This window comes from Callithrix jacchus, chromosome 2, assembly GCF_049354715.1.
Source record: "Callithrix jacchus isolate 240 chromosome 2, calJac240_pri, whole genome shotgun sequence".
Taxonomy (NCBI): Eukaryota; Metazoa; Chordata; class Mammalia; order Primates; family Cebidae; genus Callithrix; species Callithrix jacchus.
Window position 1 is genome coordinate 72114871 of NC_133503.1, and position 26922 is coordinate 72141792.

General features: G+C 44.3%; 1 protein-coding gene and 1 long non-coding RNA gene across 7 annotated transcripts in view; one reads left to right on the plus strand and one right to left on the minus strand.

Moving 5' to 3' along the window:
* Nucleotides 1-23541, minus strand: part of RUFY1 (RUN and FYVE domain containing 1) — a 95274-nt gene extending 71733 nt beyond the window's left edge. For 3 of the 5 annotated variants that reach the window (XM_078364774.1, XM_035290771.3, XM_054251950.2), the window contains exon 1: nucleotides 23418-23541. The gene's annotated coding sequence lies outside the window, so the exon portion shown is untranslated. Of the gene's footprint in view, nucleotides 1-949; nucleotides 1076-23417 lie in introns of all 5 variants that reach the window. The other 2 variants (XM_078364773.1, XM_054251951.2) reach the window with 1 other exon arrangement.
* On the plus strand, nucleotides 1-26843 carry LOC108590307 (uncharacterized). 2 transcript variants are annotated; one of them, XR_013532054.1, is made up of 3 exons: nucleotides 1-71; nucleotides 17268-17386; nucleotides 25592-26843. It is a non-coding gene; the product is annotated as an uncharacterized LOC108590307 (long non-coding RNA). The 2 variants fall into 2 exon arrangements; XR_013532055.1 differs by lacking the exon at nucleotides 25592-26843 and adding an exon at nucleotides 22231-22606.
* Nucleotides 26844-26922: the final 79 nt, after the last annotated feature.

A 26922-nucleotide genomic window follows, 5' to 3' on the forward strand; every position in this document is an offset into this window, starting at 1 on the left:
GGGCACCGCCTTTCTCTTTGGTTTGCCGGATTCGACTTCCTCACTGCCAAGCCTTCCTTCCGCTTCAAGAGGTTCGGTAAAGTCCAAATCATAACGTAAGAAGTGCATGCATTCCTGGCCGCCGGCGGGACCTGTTCGCGGGAAGTTCTTCTTGAACTTTCTCCCAGGACCGTTGTGCACCCTGCCTGGCGCTTCACGGGGTCCCCTGGCCTTCGTTTTCCTTGTGACACCATTTCCTCTTTTAAATTTTCATTTTATGTTCTGTATTTTCACTTCGTCGTTTTTCTGCGGCACTCATGAGAACAGGCCCTGAAAGGGCGACTAAGGAAACGCACAGGCGAGGCAGGAAAGCAGGAATTTCTTTTTTTAATCGAATGACTACGACGGCTTGGCAGGAAAGAGTGCACCATAGTGCACTGGAAATCAGAGCTGGCTTCTCCTATTAATTAGTTAAGTGGGATAACAAAAAGCTGACCTCATTATTAAATAAGATTTGCAACCGGGCACGGTGGCTCATCCCTGTAATCCCAGCACTTTAGGAGGCTGAGGCAGGCTCCCAAAATCGCTTGAACCTGGGAGGCGGAGGTTGCGGTAAGCCAACATCTGGCCATTGCACTCAAGGCTGGGCAACAAGAGTGAAACTTCGTGTGTGTATGTGTGTGTGTCTGTCTGTCTGTCTGCCTCTCTGTCTCTGTCTCCCTCTCCCCCTCCCCCCTCTTTTTCTCTCTTCCCCCGCAACACACACGAACGAGATTTGCAGTAAGGACCACATGGCAGATGTTAGCGATTGTCACTAACTACAGTATACAACTATGTGGCCTGTGTAAGTCACTATACACTTGGACAGAGTTATTCAATCTGTTTCTTCACTTGGAAAAGAAGAGAATTTCACTAAATGCAGAGTAAAATTTTGACCAGGCGCGGTGGCTCACGCCTGTAATTCTAATACCTTGGGACGCCGAGGCAGGCAGATCATGAGCTCGAGAGATTGAGACTGTTGGAGTCCGGCATGTCTGCCGAGGGGCTGCCGACCTGCGGGAGTCCGCGAGACCGCCAACTAAATGTCTCGTTCAACCTGAGGGAGAGAGTGCGCGGAAGGGAAAGAAAAGAGAAAAGCGGGGTCTGGAGGGCTTGCTTAGGCTATGTCCAAGCAGCAATTTTATTTTTGCAATACGTTTCATTATATACTTTTCTGAAGTCAAAGTTGTTTATGCTAGATCAATGTACTTAAGTTACAGTAAGCAAGTTACACCCTCTAAGTTACGCCCAGTAAGTAAGTTAAGTCCAGTAAGTAGGTTACGCCCAGTAAGTAGGTTACACCCAATAGGTCAAGGTAAGTAAGTTACAGTCAAGCCCAGTAAGTTATGGTAAGTAAGTTACAGTTACACCCAGTAAGTTATGATAAGTAAGTTACCAAGTGTAAATACTTAAGTTAATATTTTACAATGAAGGTAACAAGGGTCCAAAATGGACACAATCAAGCAATAAACCATAAGAAGCCGAAAGTAGACACAATGCTTCCCATGTCCTCATATCCATAAAGTAATGTCTGTTAATTATTTTGAATAACGTAGTCCCTCTCTCAGTTCCTGCTTTCCCTCAGCTCGACTCCCCCAACCAGGGATCTGTGTCCGGGCTCAAGCTCACCGTATGTTGAGGCCCATTTCCTAGGGGCCTCACACGGAAGCAATCCCCACACGAGACCATCCTGGCCAACATGGTGAAACCCTGTCTCTACTAAAAATACAAAAATTAGCTGGGCATGGTGGTGCGTGCCTGTAGCCCCAGCTACTGGGGAGGCTAAGGCAGGAGAAACGCTTGAACCTGGAAGGCGGAGGTTGCAGTGAGCCAAGATCGCGCTATTGCACTCCTGCCTGGCAACAGAGACTGTCTCAAAAAACAACTTTTTTTTTCCGATTGTGCGGGGTAGCGCACACCTTTAATCTCAGCACTTTGGAAGGCTGAGGAAGGTGGATCACTTGACACCAAGAGTTCAGACCAGCTTGGCCAACATAGTGAAACCCCATATCTACTAAAATACCAATAATAATAATAATTAGCTGGCTCCGGTGGCGGGGCAGCTGTACTCCCAGCTCCTTGTGGGGCTGAGGGTGGAAGGTTTGCTTGAGCCCGGGAGGTCGAGCCTATGGTGAGTGGAGGTCATGGCCACTGTACTCCAGCCTGGGCGACAGAGTGGGACCCTGTCTCAAAAAAACACAAAAAGTTCACTAGCACTTAACACTTTGCAAAGTGAGGCAACATGAGCCACACCAAACCAGCAGAACTGTTTTGTTTGGTTCCCAGAATATTTAAAAATCTTTAAAAGTTGTTGCCAATATTGAGAAATCAAACGATTTCACATAGAATCTGCATTTTAGCTTTCCCTGGAATCACTAGAAGATTTGGTAATTCATGGTATATTCCCTGATGGCACCAAACAATTGGGAGTGAACTGTGTTGCCTCTTTAGAAGCCCAGCTGCTCCCTGGACCTGTTTTGGTCCAGCCCACAGCACTAGTTTTTGTGATATGTCTGGTCCCTAAAGGCCAGTTCATATGGGAGTGTTTTGGGAATTTGTGGAGTTGGTGTTTGAGTTGTATAAAGATTGAGGGCATCCTTCTAGTGTTTACTGGGTGTGGGTAGACAGGGATGAAAATCGTCTAGAATAACAGAATTGTCCTGAATCCTTCCTGACTTTCCAATGCTGCTGGACATTTATGTAGGTGAAAAGCTTGTTTATAATGATCAGAGCCTGGAACTGAATTTCATTTTGCAGAAAAACATAAACTCTTTTTGCACAGAACAGTTTCAATATTTATCAGGCAAGGTTACAAGTAACCTTCAGTAACAAGTAACCCTCAAATCTCAATGGCTTAACCTAAAAGTTCATTTCCCATTGTGCTACATGTCAATGTAGATGGGGTGAGTACTCTGCCCCAACTCATAGTAGTCTCTCAGGCCCTGTTCGGAGTTTTGCATAAACATTACCTGCACTAGCCTTGAATGACAAATCACATGGCCACGTTTAATTTCTAGGGAGTTGGGAAGTTTAGACCTACTTCTGTCTAGAAAAAGCAGAACTGGAAATCTTTGTGAGCAGTGTAACGATTACTGTAAGTGTACCCTAAATTTTCCTGGAATGTAGCTAAATTGATTTGTTCAGAACTACACTTGCAAATGTCTGGCTATGTTATTTCAGTGGTAGTTGTGCCTCATTTATATATTGAAATACATCTCTTTTTTTTTTTTTGAGTCAGAGTCTTGCTCTGTTGCCCAGGCTGGAGTGCAGTGGCGTTATCTTGGCTCACTGCAACCTCCACCTCCCGGGTTCAAGCGATTCTCCTGCCTCAGCCTCCTGAGTAGCTGGAACTACAGGCAAGCCATCGTGACCAGCTAATTTTTGTTTTTTTTTTTTTAGTAGAGATGGGGTTTCACTGTGCTGGCCAGGCTGGTCTCAAATTCCTGACCTTGTGATCTGCCCACCTCAGCCTCCCCAAGTGCTAGGATTTACAGGCATGAGCCACTGCGTCCGGCCCATCTTATGGTGCTTCGCTTTATTTCTTTTTTAACAAATTAAAGTTTTGTGGTGGCCGGGAACGGTGGCTCATGCCTGTAATCCCAGCACTTTGAAAGACTGAGGTGGCCAATCAGTTGAGGCCAGGAGTTCGAGACCAGCCTGGCCAACATGGTGAAACCCTGTCTTTATTTAAAATACAGAAATTAGCCAGGCACCATGGTGTGCCTGTATTCTCACCTACTTGGGAAGCTGTGGCATGAGAATCACTTGAACCCAGGAAACAAAGGTTGCAGTGAGCTGAGATTGTGCCATTGCACTCCAGCCTTGGCAACAGAGCAAGACTCTGTCTCAAAAAAGAAAAAAGTCCAGGTAGGGTGGCTCATGCCTATAATCTGAGCACTTTGGGAGGCTGAGGTGGGTGGATCACTTGAAGTCAGGGGTTCGAGACCAGCATAACCAACATGGTGAAACACTCTCTGTTAAAAATACAAAAATCAGCTGGGCTTGGTGGTAGGCCATGTAATCCCAGTTGCTCTGGGTGTGAGTCAGGAGAATCGCTTGAACCCGGGAGGTGGAGATTGCAGTTAACTGAACTTGAGCCACTACACTCCAGCCTGGGCAACAGAGCAAGACTCCATTGCGTAAAAAAAAAAAAAAGTGAAACAGCCTTATTTCTGACATGGAGGAAGTTTTGGTGATCTGAATAGATCAACCACAACATTCCCCTAAGTCAAAGTGTAATCCAGAGCAAGGCCCTCAACATCAAGGCAACCCTCAACCAGCAAGAAGATTATGAAAGGCTCAGATGATCTTTAGAGTTTTGTATATATTTTTTTAAGATGGAGTCTCACTTTGTTGCCTAGGCTGGAGTGCAGTGGTGCAGTCTCTGCTCACTGCAACCTCCACCTCATAGGTTCAAGTGATTCTCCTGCCTCAGTCTCCCGAGTGGCTGGGTGCCACCACACCCAGCTAATTTTTTATTTTTAGTAGAGATGGGGTTTCACCCTGTTGGCCAGGGTGATCTCAAACTCCCAATCTCAGGTGATCTGCCTGCCTTGGCCTTCCAAAGTGCTGGGATTACAGGTGTGAGCTACCACACCTGGCTGTATTTTTTATTTTTACTTATTTTTATTTACTTTTGAGATGGAGTCTTGCTCTGTTGCCCAGGTTGGAGTGCAGTGGTGCAATCTCAGCTCACTGCAACCTCTGCCTCTTGGGTTCAAGCACTTCTCCTGCCTCAGCCTTCTCCTGCCTGAGCCTCGTAAATAGAGTAGCTGAGACTACAGGCGGGTGCCACCATGCCCAGCTAATTTTTGTGTTTTTAGTAGAGACCGGGTTTTACCATGTTGGCCAGACTGCTCTCAGACTCCTGACCTCAACTGATTAGTCCACCTCAGCCTTCCAAAGTGTTGGATTACAGGTATGAGCCACCATGTTTGGCCAACATTTTTCAGCCATATATATATCTTTTTTTTTTTTTTTTTTGAGATGGAGTCTTACTGTGTTGTTCAGGCTGGAGTGCAGTGGTGCGATCTTGGCTCACTGCAAACTCTGCCTCTTAGGGTCAAGTGATTCTCCTCCCTTAGCCTTCTGAGTAGCTGGGATTACAGGCATGCATCACCACACCCAGCTAAATTTTGTATTTATAGTAGAGACCAGATTTTGCCATGTTACCCAGTCTGGTGTTGAACTCCTGACCTCAAGTGATCCGCCCACCTCAACCTCCCAAAGTGCTAAGATTACAGGCATGAACCACCACACCTCACTGTAAACCATTTTTTTTTTTGAGACTGAGTCTTGCTGTCACCCAGCCTGGAGTACAATGGCGCAATCTCGGCTCACTGCAACTTATGCCTCTCAGTTTGAGTGATTCTCCAGCCTCAGCCTCCTAAAGTAACTGGCATTACAGGTGCTACATCCCTCTAACATTGGTATTTTTAGTAGAGATAGGGTTTCACCATGTTGGCCAGGCTGGTCTTAAACTCCTGACCTCAAGTGATCTGCCCACCTCAGCCTCCCAAAGTGCTAGGATTACAGGCATGAGCCACAACACCCAACCAGTGAAATCATTTTCTGAATGATGCAATATGAAGTTTTCTTGGCAAAAATGTTTGCCTATGCTGGGCATGGTGGCTCATGCCTGTAGTCTCAGAACTTTGGGAGGTTGAAGTGGGTGGATTGCTTTGAGCTCAGAGACCAGCCTGGGCAACATGGTGAAACCCTATCTCTACAAAAAACAAAAATTAGCCAGGCATGTTGGCTGGCACCTGTGATCCCAGCTACTTGGGAGGCTGAGGCTGGAAGATCGCTTGAACTTGGGAAGCGGAGGTTGCAGTGAGCCAAGATCATGCCACTGCACTCCACCCTGGGCAACGAAGCAAGACTCTGTCTAATAAATAAATAAATTAATTAAATAAAATAGTCAAACTCACAGAAGCAGAGAGTACAATGGTGGTTTCCAGGGGCTGAGGGGAGAGGAAGTGGGGAATTGCTGTTCAATGGGTTGAAAGTTTCAGCTATGCAAGACTCGTCTCAAAAAAAAAAAATCAGAGGTATGATCCATGAAAAGTAAAGTGGTTAAAAAAAGAAGTTTGCTTAAAAACACATCGGGTGGCTGGGCGTGGTGGCTCACGCCTGTAATCCCAGCACTTTGGGAGGCCGAGGTGGGCAGATCACAAGGTCAGGAATTCGAGACCAGGCTGGCAACAAATGTGGTGAAACCTAATCTCTACTAAAATTAAAAAAATTAGCTGGGCATGGTGGCATGTGTCTATAGTCCCAGCTACTTGGGAGGCTGAGGCAGAATTGCTCGAACCTGGGAGGCAGAGGTTTCAGTGAGCTGAGATCACACCACTGCATTCCAGCCTGGTGATCTGGTGATAGAGCGAGACTCCATCTAAACACACACACACACATCCATCCATCCATCCATCCATCAGGTATCTGGAGCAGCACTGCCCAACAGAGTCTTCTGAGGTGACAGAAATGTTTTCCATTTGCACTGTCCAATATGATAGCCAGTGGCTGCAAGCAGCTGCTGAGCTCTTGAAATGTGTTTTGCATGACCTAGGAACTGAATTTTACTTCAGTTCAATTAATTAAAATTTATATGTGGCTAGTGGCTACTGTACTGCACAGCACAGCTTAAGAGCTAACTTCCAGTTTGCAGAAAATGTAGAGCAGAAAGGAGGAAGTTAAAACAACACCTGTAGTAAACCCCACAGACAATCCTGATGAGATCAGAGCAATCTTCTGGGAAAGACATTTTTTCAATGGGGAACTTTGACTATGGACTGGATATTAGATGATATTATGGAATTATTGTACATTTTGTTAAATATGATAATGGATTGCTTGTGTAGGAAAATGCCCTTATTTTTAGGAACTGCATTAGAGTATTAAGTGGCATCATGTCATAAGGTCTAAGCTCCACCTTAAAATACTTCCAAAAAATAAAATAGATGGTACAAATATGGCAAAGTGTTTAACATTTTTTAATTTAGGTAACTAATATAAAAGAGTTATATTCTGTCTACTTCTCTGAATGTCTGAGTTTTCATAATAAAAGGTAAAAAGATGGGCTGGGTACCGTGGCTCATGCCTGTAATACCAGCACTTTGGGAGGTGGATGAACACATGAGGCCAGGAGTTCGAGACCAGCATGGCCAACAAGGAGAAACCGCATCTCTACTAAAAATACAAAATTAGTTGGGCATGGTGGCGCGTGCCTGTAATCCCAGTTACTCCGGAGGCTGAGGCAGGAGATTCGCTTGAACCCAGGAGGCAGATGTTGCAGTGAGCCATTGCACCAAATAAATTTATCTTATATTTAACAAAATTTAGAATGTGTTTGCAACTGTGTGCTAGTTTTTAGAATGAATCAAGAATGAACAAGTGTTGATTCTTGTGCTTAATTTTTCTGGAAAATTACATAATTCAAGATACAGTATCATTCATTTTACATCTGACTCACTGTAGAGTCAGAAAGAGGGTCTAAAAATATTTAGACTTCTTTGTTTTCTTCTCAAAGGCCTCTTTAATCCTTTGGTAATCGAATCACTCATTTTTTTTGGTGTCTCTGTTTTCCTTTTATTCATATCTCTTTGGATGAAGCTAGTCCTCAGCTAATTGACCAAAAGTTGTAAAGTAATTCTCCCATTTACCATGTTATTCATCATTCTGGATATTTTTGTGGGATATCTCATAGAAAAAAAAGAAGCTATTTTATGATGTTGCTGCCCACTTTATATTTTGAGCCTAAGCTTAGTCTTCACTTTAATTTGTTTTAAATTTATTACTTTTTTAAACCATTCTATTTTGAAGCTCCTGGTGAGTTGTCAGTATTAATTTCCTTTTGTTCATTTGTTGATTGGTCCATAACTCTGCTGACCTTGCCTTCCTGTGGCTTTGTGTGTGTGGCACACAAACGTTACTTGTTGATTCTGTGAAATCTTGCATTGTGTGTAAGATTCACAATTGTAACTGTCCAACTGACTTACATCATAAACATCTGAGAATGGGTGAGAGGCTGGCTAGCCATTGGTACAGAACATGGGGATTGATGTTTTGGGGTTGAGCCGGGAGTAAATTTTGAGTAGGGATCGGTTTTTAAGTGGCTAATTCATTAGTGAATATGTTATTATGAATACCTTTGCTTCTTTAAATGGTCTTGTAGCTTCAGGGACTTGGGGAAAGTATCTTCAGATAAAGAGGACCCTCTCTATCTTGAGTTGGGAACATCAGATTTTTTTGTGGTGGTTGTAACTAAATGGGGTGTAGGTGCTATTGCTAGGATCAATCAGAATATGGAAGTTATTTTATAAAAACAGTCTTGTATTTATTAAAAAATGGGTATTTCACTTGCGAAAAAGTTAACCTGAGAATTTGTGTAATGTGTCTCTAAGAGAGAGCTGTCATTATGTTGGCTGAGTGACCTGTCCTTTCCCTGCTTTGCACCTCACAATGGCCACAAGGTAGTAAGAATCTCAAGTTCACCTGAACTTCTGCTTTCGGAGGAAATACCAGGAGACAGTAGGAACAGGAAGGTGGGCATAAAGCCCTTTCCAGTGGCTTCTAAAACAACAGACTTCCTGATTTGGTGACATTTTTCCATGACATGTCATATTGTTTTGCCTTGTTCTCCCCTCTGCCCACATCATTTTATTATAAAAAAAATTTGAACATTGGCTGGGCACAGTAGCTCATGCCTATAATCCCAGCTACTAGGGAGGCTGAGGCACAAAAACTGCTTGAACCTGGGACGCAGAAATTCCAGTGAGTCTAGATTGTGCCACTGCACTCCAGCTTGGGCAACAGAGTCAGAAAAAAAAAGAAAAACCAATTGAACATAGATTATAACATTTTACCATATCTATCCATTTATCATTCCTAAGTTCATCTATTATTCTATTTTACTTGTTGTTATATTTCAAAGGAAATTCCAAATCCTAATACTTTAAAAAGCTTTCTGTTTAGAAATTATTTCAATATTACAGAAAAGTTACAAGAATAAAGATGGCACAAAGTACAACTGTATATCCTTGACCCAGATTCACCTGGAGCTCACATTTCACTTTCTCTCATAATCTACATGTGCTCTCTCCCTGTATCTATATATATATATCCACATTTTCCCTTGGACTTTTTGAGGGTAAATTACATACATCATGACCTTTTATCTTTAAATCTTTCAGGATATATTTCTTTTTAAAAAAACTATATTCAAATTTTATTATATGAAGATAACCCATTGGTTAGGATTTGAAAAACTCTGTTTTGTCCGGGCATGGTGGCTCACTCTTGTAATCCCAGCGCTTTGGGATGCTGAGGCGGGCGTATCATGAGGTCAAGAGTTCAAGACCAGCCTGGCCAACATAGTGAAACCCCATCTCCACTACAAATAAAAAAAAGTAACCAGGTGTGGTGCATTTTTTCATATTTTAGTAGGGATGGGGTTTCACCATTTTGGCCAGGGTGGTCTTGATTTCCAGACCTTGTGATCTGCCTGCCTTGGCCTCCCAAAGTGTTGGGAGTATAGGAGTGGGCCACCACACCTGGCCAACACATTTTCTTTATTTGTAAATTCACTTAGGTTTTTTCAATATCTTGGCTATTGTGAATAACGCTGCAATGAACGTGGGAGTGCAGAGAAATATTCAATGTACTGATGTCATTTCCTTCAGTTACATACTCAGAAGTGGAATTGCTGAATCATATGGGTAGTTCTATTTTTCATTTCTTGAGGAACCTCGATACTGTTTTCCATAATGGCTGTACTAATTTACATTCCTACCAACAGCAGGGCATATTTTTTGAGATCTAGTATGTTCTCTTATATAACCATGGTAAATTCTCACCTTAAGTACATTTAAAATTGAAACATACTTTTTTTGTTTTTGAGACGGAGTTTCACTCGTTGCCCAGGCTGGAGTGCAATGGCGTGATCTCAGCTTATCATACCTCTGCCTCCCAGGTTCAAGCGATTCTCCTGCTTCAGCTTCCCCAGTAGCTGGGGTTACAGGCATGTGCCACCACATCCCAATAATTTTGTATTTTTAGTAGAGATGGGGTTTTTCCATGATGATCAGGCTGGTCTCAAAACCCCCCACCTCAGGAGGTGATATGCCCACCTCAGCCTCCCAAAGTGCTGGGATTACAGGCATGAGCCACCACGTCCGGCTGATACATACTTTTAATCTAATCTTGCATTTTATCCAATTCTTAATTTTAAAAAATGATTGTATTGCATTACATTATATGGAGCTGTCTTCATTTATTTTACCAATTCCCTATTGTTAGATATGTGGTAGTTTTCTAATTTAACACCACTTTATTTTTTATTTTTATTTTTTGAGATGGAGTCTCTCTCTGTTACCAGACTGGATTGCAGTGGCAAAATGTCAGCTCACTGCAACCTCTGCCTTCCGGGTTCAAGTGATTCTCCTGCCTTAGCCTCCTGAGTAGCTGGGATTACAGGCGTGTGCCACCTCATTCGGCTAATTTTTGTGTTTTTAGTAGAGACAGGTTTCACCATGTTGGTCAGGCTGGTCGCGACCTCCTGACCTCAGGTGTTCCACCCACCTCAGCCTCCCAAAGTGCTGGGGATTACAGGCGTGAGGCACCACATCCGGCTAACACCTTATTTTCATGTGCTTATATTCTTAGAATAACTTTCTAGGAATGGAATTGCTAGTTCAAAGTATATTAACATTTAAAAAGATCTTGAGGCCAGGTGCGGTGGCTCAAACCTGTAATCCCAACACTTTGGGAGGCCGAGGCGGGTGGTTTACAAGGTCAACAGATCGAGACCATCCTGGTCAACATGGTGAAACCCCGTCTCTACTAAAAATACAAAAAATTAGGTGGGCATGGTGGCGCCTGCCTGTAATCCCAGCTACTCAGGAGGCTGAGGCAGAGAATTGCCTGAACCCAGGAGCTGGAGGTTGCGGTGAGCCGAGATTGCACCATTGCCCTCCAGCCTGAGTAACAAGAGCGAAACTCCGTCTCAAAAAAATAAAAAAATAAAAATAAAAAGATCTTGATTTGCAGTATACTGCCAAGTGGGAATTATGCACTTTGTTTTTATTATTTATTTATTTTAAAACAGAGTCTCACTCTGTCACCCAGGCTGGAGTGCAGTGGCACGATCTTGGCTCACTGTAACCTCTGGGTTCAAGTGATTCTCCTGTCTTAGCCTCTCCAGGAGCTGGGAATACAGGAGCAAACCACCATGACTGGCTAATTTTTTATTTTTAATAGAGACAGGGTTTCACCATGTTGGCTAGGCTGATTTCAAACTCCTGACCTCAGGTGATCTGCCTGCCTTAGCCTCCAGAGTGCTTGGATTACAGGCATAAGCCACTGTGACCGGCCAGGATTATATACTTCTAACAACAAATTATGAAAATGTTCAGATTGGGTACAGTGGCTCACCCCTGTAATCCCAGCACTTTGGGAGGCAAAGGCAGGTGTATCCCTTGAGCCCCGGGGTTTGAGACCAGCCTGAGCAACATGACAAAACCCCATCTCTTCTAAAATTACAAAAACCTGCTGAGTGTGGTGGTGCATGCTTGTAGTCCCAGCTACTTGGGAGGCTGAGGTGGGAGGGTCACTTGAACCTAGGTGGGCAGAGGTTGCAGGCTTGCCATTTCACTCCAGCCTGGGTAATAGAGCAAGACTCCACACCCTGCCCCCAAAAAGAAAAATTCTGAAAATGTTAACTTTCCTCCATCTTTCCAACACTGGGTATTATCAACCTTTTATAAGCAAGAAAGACCTTTCATTTTAATTTGCATTTCTTATTTTTATTATTTATTTTATTTTTATTATTATTATTATTATTTTTTTGAGACGGAGTTTCACTGTTGTTACTCCAGACTGGAGTGCAATGGCACAATCTCGGCTCACTGCAACCTCCGCCTCCTAGGTTCAAGCAATTCTCCTGCCTCAGCCTCCCGAGTAGCTGGGACTACAGGCGCGTACCACCATGCCCAGCTAATTTTTGTATTTTTAGTAGAAACGGGGTTTCACCTTGTTGACCAGGATGGTCTCGATCTCTTGACCTCGTGATCCACCCACCTCAGCCTCCCAAAGTGCTGGGATTATAGGCGTGAGGCTTAATTTGCATTTCTTTACTTTTTTTTTAGAGACAGGGTCTTGCTCTGTAACCCAGGCTGGAGTGCAGTGGTGCAATCATGGTTCCTTGCAGCCTCAAACTTCTGGGCTTAAGTGATCCTTCCACCTCAGCCACCTGAGTAGCTGGGGCTACAGGTACGAATCACCATGCCTGGCTAACTTATTTAATTAATTAATTAATTTAGAGATGGAGTCTCACTTTGTCACTCAGTCTGGAGTGCAATGGCACGATCTCAGCTCATTGCAACCTCCACCTCCTGGGTTCAAGTGATCCTCCCACCTCAGCCTCCCCAGTAGCTAAGATCACAGGCATGTACTGCCACACCTGGCTAATTTTTTTGTATTTTTAGTAGAGACTAAGAGTTTCACCATGTTGATCAAGCTGTTCTTGAACTACTGACATCAAGTGATATACTTGCCTCCGCTTCCCAAAGTGTTGTGATTATAGGTGTGAGCTACCACACCCAGCCTTTTTTTTTTTTTTTTTTTTTTTTTGACACAGAGTCTTGCTGTCACCCAGGTTGGAGTGCAGTGGTGTGATCTTGGCTTACTGCAACCTCCATCTCTAGGGTTCAAGTGATTCTGCTGTCTCAGCCTCCTGAGTAGCTGAGATTACAGGTGCCCACCACCATGCCTGGCTAATTTTTGTATTTTTAGTAGAGATGGGGTTTTTCACCAGGTGGGTCAGTCTGGTCTCAAACTCCCGACTTCAGGTGATCCGCCTGTCTCGGCCTCCCAAAGTGCTGGCTATTTTCTATTTTTTTATTTCTTAATTTTTTGTGTATGTGGAGATGGGGGTCTTGCTACATTGACCAGGCTGATCAACTCCTGGCCTGAAGTGATTCCCCCCAACAAAGCCTCCCAAATCACTGGGATTACAGGCAGGAGCCACTGCACCTGGCCTAATTTGCATTTCATTGATGCATTGTTAACTGCACACCCAATATCCAGTACCTGTTGTTTTGCTAATGGCAACTTGATTTTGTTAGTCCGTTTAGCCTTAGGTGAGATACCCATGTTTGCTACCTCCCTGGCAGCCTGGGGTGCCATGTGACATAGTTCTAACCAATGAGCTGTAACCAAATATGTTGGGACTTCTGGGAAGTCTTTTGCTTTTCTCGATATATGGGAAAATATAGCTAATGATCTGTGTCTTTTCTCTTTTATTCCTGCTTTGACCGTACATGTGATACGTGGAGCTAGGGCAGCCTTTCTGCCATCATAAAATGACAAGTATGAGGGAGTGGTCAAGGTAAATGACCCTGTGTAAGCCACAGTAACTCTCCTACTTGCCGCTGAAAGTACTCCTAAATGATGTTCACAGGGCAGCTGAGCATCAGTTTGTATGCTGTATGATAGCCCTTCCTTTGTCTCTCTGGCTCCTCTCTATTGGGGGTTTCTGGTGAAAGCCCCTTCTGTGTTGCAGAGTGGATGCAGAGTGAGTGTTCGTGGCCTTAGTCTGGTTTCTGTTGCTTATGACAGAATACCTGAAACTGAAACTAAATATACCTAATTTATAAAGAAAAGTAATTTATTTCTTTCAATTAGGAAGTCCAAGGTTGAGAAGCCACATCTGATGAAGAGCTTCTTGCTGGTGGGGACTCTCAGCAGAGTTCTGAGTGTGATGCAGGGCAACACATGGTGGGGGACTGAGCTAGCTCAGGTCTCTCTTCCTTTTCTTATAAACCCATCAGTTCTGGCTGGACACGGTGGCTCACACCTGTAATCTCAACACTTTGAGATGCTGAGGTGGGCCAATCACTTGAGACTAGGAGTTTGATACTAACCTGGCCAACATGGTGAAATGCTGTCTCTACTAAAAATACAAAACTTAGCTGGGCTTGGTGGTACATGCCTGTAATCCCAGCCATTTGGGAGGCTGAGGCACGAGAATTATGGAGGCTACAGTGAGCCAAGATCTCGGCCACTGCACTCCAGCCTGGGTAACAACAGCAAGGCTGTCTCAAAAAAAAAAAAAAAAAAAAAAAAAAAAAAGGCAGCTAGTTTTCCATGATGAATCTATTCATTCATGGGAATAGAGCCTTCATGATCCAATCACTTCTTAAAGGCCCCACCTCTCAATGCTATCACATTGGGGATTAAGTTTCAACATGAACTTTGGAGGGAACCATATTCAAACTGTATTCAAACCATAACAGTCATTAAGTCTGTTTTGAAGGAATGAGTGATACGATTTAATTCCATAGGCAAACTGTTTTTCCAATGGAGAGTCCAGAATGAACCTTTACTTTTCTTTTTTTTTTTTTGAGACGGAGTTTCGCTTTTCTTACCCAGGCTGGAGTGCAATGGCACAATCTCGGCTCACCTCAACCTCTGCCTCCTGGGTTCAAGCAATTCTCTTGCCTCAGCCTCCTGAGTAGCTGGGACTACAGGTGCACGCCACCATGCCCAGCTAATTTTTGTATTTTTAGTAGAGACGGGGTTTCACCTTGTTGACCAGGATGGTCTCGATCTCTTGACCTCGTGATCCACCCTCCTCGGCCTCCCAAAGTGCTGGGATTACAGGTTTGAGCCACCATGCCTGACTCGAACCTTTACTTTTCTAGGGTAGGCAGCTCTTCCTAGTCATTTCTTAAACCAATATTCTCAAACTTGTTGGTCTTTTACTCCTTTATTAGGACTGGAAATTCTCACTTTCTAAAACTGTGCCTCTTACTCTTTTTCACATTATGACCCATCTGACATGATACTATTTGTTATATAACACAGCATTGTAAATGGACAGAGCCTGCTTGCTACAGACATAACACTTGGGAAGTCAGCTCCCCCCAAATTTTACCTGCTCGCCTCTAGGCCAAGGGCATAATATCTCTGCACAGCTAATAGCCCAGTGGCCACCCTAGTCTAGAAGCTTTGCTCTGCACAGAGCTGAAAGTTCGTTTACCCCTCAGTGAAGAATATCATGATTCTTTAAAATTTATGCTGGTATTGGCCAGGCGAGATGGCTCATGCCTGTAATTTCAGCACTTTGGGAGGCCAAGGCGGGCAGATCATTTCAGGTCAGGAGTTTGAGACAAGCCTAGACAACATGATGAAACCCCATCTCTACTAAAAATATAAAAATTAGCTGGGCGTGGTGGTGGGCACCTGTAATCCCAGCTACTCAGGAGGCTGAGGCAGGAGAATCACTTGAACCTGGGAGGTCACTGCACTACAGCCTGGGCAACAGAGCAAGCCTCTCTCAAAAAAAAAAATGCCAATATCAAGATTACACAACTACATAACAATTCTAAATGTTTGGCTACCACCTAGTGATCTAAAATGGATTTGTGTTTCTAATTATCTGGAGTTTGACTGTTTTCATCCATCCATTCATCCACCCACCCTTCTACTCTTCCATCCAACCATCCATCTGCCCTTCCACCCATCTGTCCACCCTCCCATCCACCATTTACCCACCCATTCACCCAACCTCCCATCCATCCATTCACCCACCCACCCATCCAGCCATCTTCTCGTTCTTCCATCCATTTATCTTTATCCCCTTTTCTTTTCCTTTTTAACCCTTTTATTTAAGTTCAGGGGTACATGTGCAGGTTTGTTACATAGGTAAACGTGTCGTGAGGGTTTATTGTACATATTAATTCATCACCCAGGTACTAAGCCTGGTACCCATTCGTTATTTTTCCTGATCCTTTCCCTCCTCTCAGCCTCCACCCTTATTTATCTTTCAATACATCCGTCACCAATATCCATTCTCCCATCTGTCCATCTATTCTGGCCCACCAGCCTTAAGTGATCTGGCCCCTGCCAATCTTTGTGACCCCATTTTAAAAATCATTATCTATGGATTTCTTAAGTCTCCAGTGATTTCTTTCTGTTCCTTAAATGCACCAACTCTATTCTTTGCGTGTGCTTTCCCCCTCTGGACTGATTTTCTTGTAGTCTTGCCCTAACTGGCTTTTTATCATCATCATTCATATCTAAGCTCAATTCAACTTTTCAGACAGACTTTTCCTGGCCATTGTAAAATATGCACCCCTCCCAACCTCAAGTCCCTCTGCCACTTTACATGGTTTTCTTTCATTTACAGTTCTTATTACTTTCTAGTATTTTCTTGTTGGAGTTTTATTTGGTATTGTCTGCTTCCCCTTCCAGAATGTAGCTAGAAAGCTATGTTTCCTCTAGAAAGCTTGTCTGGATTGCTCACAGCTGGATCCTAATACTCAGAACAAAGTACCCTTAATGTTAGTGACTTCAAACAAACAAAAATTTATTTCATGTTGTATTAGTCTGTTTTCACACTGCTGATAAAGACATACCTGAAACTGAGAAGTTTACAAAAGAAGGAGGTCTCTGACCTCACAATCATGGGGAGGCCTCACAATCATGGGGAGGCCTCACAATCATGGCGGAAGGTGAAAGGCACATCTCACATGGTGGCAGACCAGAGAAGAGAGCTTGTGCAGGGAAACTCCCCTTTTTAAAACCATCAGATCTTGATAATAAGACTTACCAACTATCAAGAGAATAGCACAGGAAAGAACTGCCCCTGTGATTCAATTACCTCCTACTTGGTCCCTCCCACAACAGGTGGAATTTAAGATGAGAGTTGGAGGCCGGGCATGGTGGCTCAAACCTGTAATCCCAGCGCTTTGGGAGGCCGAGGCGGGTGGATCACGAGGTCAAGAGATCGAGACCATCCTGGTCAACATAGTGAAACCCTGTCTCTACTAAAAAATACAAAAAAAAAAAAAATTAGCTGGGCATGGTGGTGCCTGCCTGTAATCCCAGCTACTCAGGCGGCTGAGGCAGGAGAATTGCCTGAACCCAGGAGACAGAGGTTGCAGTAAGCCGAGATCGTGCCATTGCATTCCAGCCTGGGTAATGAGGGAAACTCCATCTCAAAAAAAAAAAAAAAAGATGAGAGTTGGGTGGGGACGTAGCCAAACCATATCACATGTTCACACTGCACAGCCACTGTGAGTTAGCATTGTTACCCCATAGCTCTCTCACTTAGAGACCTGGCTGGACAAGCCTTCACCCTCTGGAACTTCCTTCATCCTCCCTGCAGGAGGAAGGGAACAGGGGATAGTGACCTACCCCCAAAGGCTTCCTCACAAAGTGACCTGGGCTACTTTTTGCTCACATTTCAGTTGTCAGAGTGGACATTTGGCCATACCTAACTTCAAGCGTGTGGGGAACTGCGGTCCCACCATGTACCTAGAAGAAGAACCAGACCTGGAGGTGACCAAGGCTCATGACTTCCACCTAGGTGAGGCAGCCACAAGCAATAAATGCTCTGAGGGGCTTTGTTGGAAGGGGCAGCTGAGTGTAGACTCTGCTGATACGTGAAGGAGCCAGGGGTTGGTTTCTTTGAGTGGTGATGGGCCGGTATAAGAAAGTATTCAGAGAAGCTAACATGGCTTGAGCCTGGAAAGAGCAGCAGCTGCTCACCAGCATGGTGGAGCTGGGGCAGGGTCGGGCACTGGGCAGAGGGGCCAGCCATAGCAAAGGCACGGAGCCCTGTGACTGTGCCAGGACCTGCGCCCTGTGGGAAAGGGGTGTGTCTGGCTTTGAGTGACGCAGTGGGTGGTGGGGAATCTGGAAATACGATCTGAGTGCAGGTCTTGGAGGGTCCCATCTGGACTTGATTCTCCATAAGTAACGGGGACAGTGTAGCTTGCAAAGTAGGGGAGGGATGTGTTCAGAATTGTGCTTCAGAAATGAGAATCTGGAGGCAGATAGTTTGATCAAGGGCAGATGAGATCAAGGATTGGTAGACAGTTGGGAAACTATCCACAGTCATCCATGTGAGAGATGAGGACTGAACTGAGGCAGAAGCAGTGGGGATTTCAAAAAGGAGTCTAAGACCACAGATGCTTGAGAAGGGTGGTGGGGAGGTTGAGGCTGTTGGTTGGACATGGACTAGGGGAGGGGAATGAAGGATCTGCTGGGCTTGCTGAGCAGGATGTGGGTGAGTTGGGGGGCAGAGGACATATCCAATGTGGACATTCAGGTGGATGCCCAGGCCTGGGAGTAGTCCAGGAGTGCAGCTGTGTGTGTCTCCTGCCCCACAGACAGCCATGAAGGGATGCTGGTATACATGTCAGCCCAAGGTAGGAGGAAGAGCTGGGTGGAGCAGGAAGAGGAGGGTCCAGACCTTCCTACCAAAGCCTCTTTACCCGGAGGAGCACAGGCTGGGCTCTCGTTCCTGTCCTCCCTGTCGTTCCTGACTGGATAAACTTGGTGGGCTCCTGTAACTGTTTGGTTCTAGACTTCTTCTTCTGCACAAGAGGGATGCTGCCTCATGAGCTTGTGGGGACCCTCACATGCTGAGCTTTTTAACTTAAAAAAAAAGCACATGACTAAATGAGTATATTTTCATTGCAAAAAATCAAAACATGGAACAGCAAAAGTCCAAGTTTTTGTTCTCCAAACTTCCTTACCCCCCTGCCACCTGCCCAGTTCCTTCCTTTCCCTTTCCGGGTATCCATTTAAACTGTTTGCTTCACATTGTTTTTTCTTTTTATTATTTATTTATTTTTTTTACATCAACTCTTGCACATATGTTTCCTTCACATTTACTTACAGACATAGACTTGTAAAACAAAGAGTTTTGGTTTTGGTATTTCCCTCTAACATTTTGTCCTGAAAAACCTACAGAAAAATTGCAAGAATTACAGAATGAACACTCATAACCACCTAGGTTTTAGAATAAACACTTTGCAGTCCTGTCTTACCACATGCCTCATTTACCCACGCTTCCTTTCTTCCATCCATCCTTCTACACTTTCACTTTAGCATACAGTGAGTTGCACCAATCTAGAGTCAACATCGTGTAAGGGTTTTTTGTTTTGTTGTTGTTGTTGTTTGAGACTGGGTCTTGTTCTGTCACCCAGGCTGGAGTGAAGTGGCATGATCTTGGCTCACTGCAACCCTTGCCTCCTGGGCTCAAGTGATCCTCCCGCCTTAGCCTTCTAAGTAGCTAGGACCACAGGCGCACACCACCACACACCACTAGTTTTTGCATTTTTTGTAGAGATGGGGTTTCGCCATGTTGCCCAGGCTGGTCTTGAATGCCTGAGCTCAAGCTATCTGCCCACCTAGGCCTCCCAAAGTGCTGGGATTACAGGTGTGAGCCACTGCACCTGGCCTATATTCTTTACTTTAAAACCTCAGAAGATAACTTATCTCAAAGAAAAACTTACTAAAAGTAAGGATTTCTAATTGGCTGATTCTTTTTGTTTAATTTGTGGTAAGAACATTTAACATGGGATCTACCCTCTTCACAAATTAAGTGTACATTGCAGTGTTACGGACTCTAGGCAGGATGTTGTGCAGCGCATCTCCAGAACGTGTTCATGTTGCATTGCTGAAACTTTCAACAGCAATGTCCCACTTCCTCCTCCCCTCAGCCCCAGAAACCACCGTTGTACTCTCTACTTCTGTGAGTTTGACTATTTTAATTAATTAATTAATTATTTTAGATAGAGTCTTGCTCCGTTGCCTGGGCTGGAGTGCAGGGCATGATCTTGGCTCACTGCAACCTCTGCTTCCCAGGTTCAAGCAATTCTCCTGTCTCAGCCTCCCAGGTAGCTGAGATTATAGGCACCTGCCACCATGCTGGGCTAAATTTTAAAACAGTTTTAGTAGAGATGAGATGGAGTTTTACCATTTCGGCCAGGCTGGTTTCGAACTTCTGACATCAAGTGATCTGCCTGCCTCAGCCTCCCAAAGTGCTGGGATTATAGGTGTGAGCCACCGCGCCCAGCCTCTTTTTTCTTTTGAGAGAGAGTCTAACTGTCCCCCAGGCTGCAGTGCAGTGGCATGATCTCGGCTCACTGCAACCTCTGCCTCCCAGGTTCAAGTGATTCTCCTGCCTCAGCCTCCTGAATAGCTGAGATTACAAGCATGTGCCACCACACCTGGCTAATTTTTATATTTTTAGTAGAGACTGGGTTTCAGCATGTTGGCCAGGCTGGTCTCAAACTCCTGACGTCGAGTGATTCACCCACCTTGGCCCCTCAAAGTGCTGGGATTACAGGCATCAGCCACCATGCCCAGCCCACAATTTCTTTCTAGGTAGATGGTGATATCATCTTCAAATTATGACAGTTTTGTCTCATCTTCCGATTCTTACATCTTTTCTTTCTTTTTCTTTTCTTGTGGCATTGACCAGGACAGTGGAGTTCTGTGTTAAACCATAGGAGATTACTGAGTATTTTTGTGTTAATTAGCCCTGACCTTAAAGGGTTAATTAATTAAGGATTTTTGCAATTTTTTTTATCAAGCAAAATTTTGAGATAAGGTTTTGGTATATGAAATTTACTAGTTGAGAAAGTTTCTTCCAGTCTTAATTAGCTAAAAGGGAAAAAAAACATAAGTAGGCTTTGAATCTTATCAAATTTCTTTTTTGAATAGACTGAGATAACTATATATTTTTTCCTTTTTAATGTGGTAGCTCACATTAATAGATTTTTTGATGTTGTAAAATTCTTCTCAGGACTTTGGGAGGCTGAAGCAGGACGATTGCTTGAGCTCAGGAGTTTGAGACCAGCCTCCCTATTAAAAAAATGTGTATATATACATACACATATATATATATACATACACACACACATATATACATAATATAAACAAGAAAAATTCCTATTTTTTTTTTTTTTTTTTGAGACGGAGTTTCGCTCTTGTTACCCAGGCTGGAGTGCAATGGCGCGATCTCGGCTCACCGCAACCTCCGCCTCCTGGGTTCAGGCAATTCTCCTGCCTCAGCCTCCTGAGTAGCTGGGATTACAGGCACGCGCCACCGTGCCCAGCTAAATTTTTGTATTTTTAGTAGCGACGGGGTTTCACCATGTTGACCAGGATGGTCTCGATCTGTTGACCTCGTGATCCACCCGCCTCGGCCTCCCAAAGTGCTGGGATTACAGGCTTGAGCCACCGCGCCCGGCCTACAAGAAAAATTCTTACATTCCTAAACTGAGTTTTAGTTGATTTTATATGCAGTTGGCTCTTGTATCCTGGGCATTTACATTCGTAGTTTCAACTAACCGTGGATCAGAAATATTGGGAAAACAAAAGCAATCAAAATAACAAGAAGAAAAAATAATACAAATAAGAAATCAATGCAACAACTTTTTTTTTTTTTTTTTTTTTTTTAAGATGGAGTCTCACTCTGTCGTTCAGGCTGGAGTGTAGTGGCACGATCTCAGCTCACTGCAACCTCTGCCTCCCGGGTTCAAGTGATTCTCCTGCCTCAGCCTCCTGAGTAGGGATTACAGGCATGTGCCACCACACCTGGCTAATTTTTGTATTTTTAGTAGAGACAGCGTTTCCCCATGTTGGTCAGGCTGGTCTCGAACCCCTGACCTCATGATCTGCCTGCCTCAGCCTCCCAAAGTGCTGTGATTACAGGCATGAACCACTGTGCCTGGCCATCAACAACTTTTTTTTTTTGAGACAGTCTTGCTTTGCTGCCTAGGCTTGAGTGCAGTGGCACCATCATAGCTCATTGCAGCCATGACCTCCTGAGCTCAAGTGATCCTCCCACTTCAGCCTTCTAACAGGCTGGTCTTGAACTCCTGGGCTCAAGTGATCATACGGGCTCAGCCTCCCAAAGTGTTGGGATTACAGGAGTGAGCCACGGTGCCTGGCCCTAACAACTATTTACATAGCATTTACATTGTAATAGGTAATAGTGTAGCATTTACATTGTATTAGGTAGTAATGCAAATAATTTAGAGGCGATTTAAATTACACAGAGTATGTGCATAGGTTATATGTAAATACAGACACTCCTTGACTTACACCCATAGTATAGACTGAAGATATGGTGAGTTGAATTTACAATGGGTTTATCCAGATGTAACTCCATTGTAAGTTGAGAAGCGTTCTGAATGCCCATTGCTTTCATACCATTAGCAAGTCAAAAAATCCCAGTTGAAGCCATCATAAATTGGGGACTGACTGTATGATGCTATTTTATATAAGGGACTTGAGCGTTGTGGATTTTGGGAGGAGGGTCCTAGAGCAACCCCCCTGCGGATACGGAGGGACTGCTGTATATATACATCTACAGGGCAAGATTGTTTATTTCATTTTTTTTTTATTTTTGAGACGGAGTTTCACTCTTGTTACACAGGCTGGAGTGCAATGGCGCAATCTCGGCTCTCCGCAACCTCCGCCTCCTGGGATCAGGCAATTCTCCTGCCTCAGCCTCCTGAGTAGCTGGGATTACAGGCATGCGCCAACATGCCCAGCTAATTTTTTGTATTTTTAGTAGAGACGGGGTTTCACCATGTTGACCAGGATGGTCTCGATCTCTTGACCTCGTGAACCACCGTGCCTGGCCTATGTTTTAAAATTATACCATGTTGAGGGTGATGACTGGCATATAGACTATGATGGTTTTTATTTTGTATGCTGAAGTATTTTGATAGGACCAGAAATGTTACAGAAATAAAGATCTTAAATAAAATATAATAAGTTGATATATATGTATACTATTTGATTCTATTGGCTATATTTTGTTTTACATCAGTGATCATAAGTAAAATATGGTTTTATAATTTAATTAATTAATTAATTTTTGTTTTTGAGATGGAGTCTCGCTCTGTGGCCCAGGCTGGAGTGCGGTGGCGAGATCTGGGCTCACTGCAACCCCTGCCTCCTGGGTTCAAGCGATTCTCCTGCCTCAGCCTCCCGAGTAGCTGGAATTACAGGTGCGTGCCCCCATGCCCAGCTAATTATTTAATTTGTAGTAGAGACGGGGTTTCACCATGTTGGTGAGAATGGTCTCAGTCTCCTGACCTAGAGGTCCGCCCACCTCAGCCTCCCAAAGTGCTAGGATTACAGGCGTGAGCCACCGCACCCACCCTATAATTTTATTTTTTGTGTTCATCTTATCTGATTTGAGAATTTAAAATTCTAGTTACATAAGATGAATTGGATAATTTTTATACTTTTTCTATTTTTTTGTACAGCGCACTATCCAGTAGAAATATAATGTAAAACACATGCAATTTAATGTTTGTAGTAGCGACTTTAAAAAGCAAAAAGAAGTATGTGAAATGAATAATTCAATATATCCAAAGTAGTGTCGTTTCAATATGTTATCAACATAAACATGAATGAAATATCTCACCTTCTATTTTTGCACTAAGTTTTTGAAATCTGGTATTTTATATTGATATTATTTCTGAATTCAGACACTAAATTTTCATAAATACGTGGTTTGTATTTAGGTTTTATAAAATTTACACTTCAAAAAGTAGATTCACATACGCGAATCGTTTCAAACATACCTGAAAGTTTTCTAACAGGATCTCTCCGCCCAAGCGTCTCGCCCCGCTCTCGCCCTGCGGACTCCGCCCTGACAGCAGCCTGCGAAGCACTGTCGTCCCGGGAAAGGGCACCTCCGACGGAAGCGCAGAGTCCCCGGGAGGCGCGGGAAGCCGGAGGAGGGCGGGAAGGCGCCGGAAGCCGGAGGAGGGCGAGGGAGGGCGGGGGGGAGGGGCCGAGGAAGGCGAGGGAGGTGAGGGGGGATAAGGAGAGGCGAGTGGGCGAGTGGGGCCGAATGGGTCGAGCGGCAGAGTCGCCAGCAGCCTGAGAGCGTCGCTCCTCCTGAAGGCCCTCAGGCGAAATGACCAGCGCTGACAAAGAGCAGGATGCAGAGGGCTCCTCTGGAGTGACTTTGGAGTGGAGATTACCCTTGGGAAGCTCCAGTTCGGATCCGCGTCCACAGACCCGGCGACCTCACACAGACTGGGCGTCCGGGGAGGAGGTGGTGGCTGTGAGCAACATAGTGAGGAAACCCGGCTCCTGCTACCCCCAGGTCTTTAGCCGGGACCCCAGGGCATCTGGGAGCAGGCCTGCGGCAGGGACCAGCATACTCTGGACAGGGCCTCTGGCTTTCTGGGGTCCTCCAGTTGAAGAAGGATGCGATGTGCAATAAACCCACCCTGTTGACCTCAAAAGCAGCGGGGAGCCCCAGGCACATGAGTGGGGAGGGGGACTTTGACCTGGCTCCCGTGCATCTACCCACCTGCGTGAATTGCCAGGTGCAGGACGAGCTTGAGTGGACGCTGGGTTCTCAGAGCCCCTTGAGGCTCCTGTACGTGGGCTACCTGTGCCGCCTCGGGCAACCCAGAGAAACCCTTCCTCCTGCCAGGTGAGCTGCAGGCTAGGCGCCAGGCCTGTGTGTGCCCGGGTCAGGGATTTCTCTGTGAACAGCCCGTCATCCCATAATAACCTTTTTTAAAAATATATATATATATATACTTTTAAGTTCTGAGGTACATGTGCAGATCTTGCAAGATCGTTACATGGGTATACACATGCCATGGTGCTTTACTGCCTCCATTCCCTACCCTCCTCACTTACATTAGGTATTTCTCCCAGTGTTATCCCTCCCCAATCCCCCCATCCCCTGCTATCCTTCCCCTAGCCTCCCACCCCACAACAGACCCCAGTGTGTGATGTTCCCCTCCCTGTGTCCGTGTGTTCTTATTGTTCAACACTGACCTGTGAGTGAGAACATGCGGTGTTTGGTTTTCTGTTCTTATGTCAGTTTGCTGAGAATGATGGTTTCAGATTCATCCATGTCCCTGCAAAGGACATGAACTCATCATTTTTTAATGGCTGCATAGTATTCCATGGTGTATATGTGCCACATTTTCTTTATCCAGTCTATCATTGATGGGCATTTGGGTTGGTTCCAAGTCTTTGCTATTGTAAACAGTGCTGCAATGAACATATGTGTGCATGTGTCCGTATAATAGAGCAATTTATAATCCTTTGGGTATATACCCAGTAATGGGATTGCTGGGTCAAATGGTATTTCTATTTCTAGATCCTTGAGGAATTGCCACACTGTCTTCCACATGGTTGAACTAATTTACACTCCCACCAACAGTGTAAAAGCGTTCCTATTTCTCCACATCCTCTCCAGCATCTGTTGTCTCCAGATTTTTTTTTTTTGAGACGGAGTTTCGCTCTTGTTACCCAGGCTGGAGGGCAATGGCGCGATCTCGGCTGACCGCAACCTCTGCCTCCTGGGTTCAAGCAATTCTCCTGCCTCAGCCTCCTGAGTAGCTGGGACTACAGGCATGCGCCATCATGCCCAGCTAATTTTTTTTTTGTATTTTTAGTAGAGACGTGGTTTCACCATGTTGACCAGGATGGTCTCGATCTCTTGACCTCATGATCCACCCGCCTCGGCCTCCCAAAGTGCTGGGATTACAGGCTTCAGCCACCGCGCCCAGCCATCTCCAGATTTTTTAACGATCACCATTCTAACTGGCGTAAGATGGTATCTCAATGTGGTTTTGATTTGCATTTCTCTAATGACCAGTGATGATGAGCATTTTTTCATGTTTGTTGGCCACATAAATGTCTTCTTTTGAAAAGTGTCTGTTCATATACTTTGCCCACTTTTTGATGGTGTTTTTTCTAGTAAATTTGTTTTTGTTCTTTGTAGATATTAGAAGGAAAAACATTCCATGCTCATGGTTAAGAAGAACCAGTATCATGAAAATGGCAATACTGCCCAAAGTAATTTATAGATTCAGTGCTATCCCCATAAAGCTACCATTGACCTTCATCACAGAACTGGAAAAAAACCACCTTAAACTTTATGTGGAACCAAGAAAGAGCCCGCATAGCCAAGACAATCCTAAGCAAAAAGAACAAAACTGAAAGCATCACACTACCTGACTTCAAACTATACTACAATGCTGCAGTAATAAAAACAGCATGGTTCTGGTACCAAAACAGAAGTATAGACCAATGGAACAGAACAGAGGCCTCGGAAGTGACACCACACATCTACAACCATCTGATCTTTGACAAACCTGACAAAAACAAGCAATGGGAAAGGATTCCCTGTTTAATAAATGGTTTTGGGAAAACTGCCTAGCCATATGCAGAAAGCTGAAACTGGACCCCTTCCTTATACCTTATGCAAAAATTAAGTCCAGATGGATTAAAGATTTAAACATAAGACCTAACACCATAAAAACCCTAGAAGAAAACCTAGCAATACCATTCAGGACATAGGCATAGGCAAGGACTTCATAACTAAAACACCAAAAGCAATGGCAACAAAAGCCAAAATAGACAAATGGGATCTAAGTAAACTTAAGAACTTCTGCACAGCAAAAGAAACAAGCATTAGAGTGAACCAGCAATCAATAGAATGGGAAAACATTTTTGCAAGCTACCCATCTGACAAAGTGCTAATATCCATGTTATTCTAGCCTCTTGTTCTGAAGAAACATGAATTTCATGTACAAACATGGATTTTGCATGTTTTAAATTGTAAATGAGGCTTAATCCAAGAAACTTGGAACGTGAAGCAGCCTCGAATTTAGTCATGCCCCACCATCCTCCAGGGTAAGCTGAGGAGCAGAGTTAATTGGTTTTCCACAGGTATTTGCCACTTGTCAGATGGGCTGTTCTGGATGTAACCACGTAATTCCTGGGACCCACTGAGAGTCAGCTTCCTTTACAGGCATCTAACAAGGTGTGCTCAGAGCCAAACACCTTGAAGATCTTCATGGAAACAATTTTTGGCCTTTTATCAAGATGTCATTCAGGGCTCTGAGCTGTCAAACACGTTGAATTGAGCTGTTAGGTGGATGGGTTTGATGTAAGTTTACGGTATGCATTTGGTACTTGTCAATAGAGCAAGTCATGATATTGCAAAAATAAAGAAAACCTTCTTTAAAAAAGACAAGTGGCTGGGTGTGGTGGCTTACACCTGTAATCCCAGCACTTTGGGAAGCTAAGGCGGGTGGATCATGAGGTGAG